This window comes from Otolemur garnettii, unplaced genomic scaffold, assembly GCF_000181295.1.
Source record: "Otolemur garnettii isolate 467f Iridium unplaced genomic scaffold, OtoGar3 scaffold00586, whole genome shotgun sequence".
NCBI lineage: Eukaryota > Metazoa > Chordata > Mammalia > Primates > Galagidae > Otolemur > Otolemur garnettii.
The window spans coordinates 17,376-18,749 of record NW_003852981.1 but is presented as its reverse complement, the minus strand read 5'-3'; positions in this window follow the sequence as shown (position 1 = coordinate 18,749).

The following is a 1,374-nucleotide window of genomic DNA, read 5'->3' as shown; positions in this document are numbered from 1 at the left end:
CACTAGCAAGCCGATCTATTCCCTCCCAGCCTGGGAGCCAGAGTGGGGAACTCCTCCACCTCTGTCTGTGGGACACACGTGGCTCTAATAGACAGTTCTTGGCCTGTCCAGAGCGCTAGACTCCTCCACCACCTCCTGCAGAGTGCGCGTGTCTCTAGCAAGCAATTCTGGGCCCACCCAGCACAGGTGCCTGGAGCAAGGAACTCCTCTGCTGGCCCCCATGGGGTGTTCGTGTCTCTAGAAGGCTGTTTGGTGTCTGCCTGGAACAGAGGACTCCTCCGCCACTGCCCGTGGCTCTAGCAAGCAGTTCTGGGCCCTCCCAGAGTGGGGGACTTGTCTGCAGCCACCTGCGGGGGTGCACTAGGCTCTAGCAAGTACTTCTGTGGCTGCCTGGCACAGGAGGCTTCTCTGCGGCCGCCCGCCACCCGCGGAAGGAGGACGGGTCTAGTAAGCAGTTCTGGGGCCCACTTTGTACCTGTATTTTATGTTCTTAAATGATCTTCCTTGGATTTATAGCTTGCCGAACTTCTTTCTGGGCTCAGCTCCCCGTCTTTGGCTTCATAGATTCTGATTCCAACCAGTTTTTCTTCCTTTGCTCAGGAGCCTCTGACCAGGGTTGCTACCAGTCGGCCATCTTCCAAGAATCCCCCGAAACTTCTTTTTGAAACCCCTGGGGCCAATGAAGAGAAAGCAGGCACCCCCGGGAGAAATGGGGACTTCAATTAGAAACCCCTGGGGCCAATGAAGGGAAAGCAGGCACCCCCAGGTGCAATGGGGACATCAGTTCGAAACCCTGGGGGCCAATGAAGAGAAAGCAGGCACCACAGCAACAATGGGGAATTGAATTAGAAACCCTGGGGGCCAATGAAGAGAAAGCAGGCACCACGGGTGCAATGGGGACTTCAATTAGAACCCGGGGGCCAATGAAGAGAAAGCAGGCACCCCTGGATAAAATGGGGACTTCAAGTGGAATCCCCGGTGGCCAATGAATAGAAAGCAGTCACCACGGGTACAATGGGAACTTGAATTAGAAACCCCGGGGTCCAATGAAGCGAAAGCTGGGACCCCCCAGGGAAAAGGGACTTCATTTAGAAATCCCGGGGGCAAATGAAGAGTAAGCAGGCACCCAATGGGAAATGGGGACTTCTATTAGAAACCCCTGGGGCCAATGAAGAGAAAGCAGGAACCCCCGGGAGAAATGGGGATCTCTATTAGAAACCCCTGGGGCCAATGAAGGGAAAGCAGGCACCCCCGGGAGAAACGGGGACTTCAGTTCGAAACCCCTGGGGCCAATGAAGAGAAAGCAGGCACCCCCAGGTGAAATAGGGACATCAGTTCGAAACCCCGGGGGCCAATGAAGAGAAAGCAGGCACC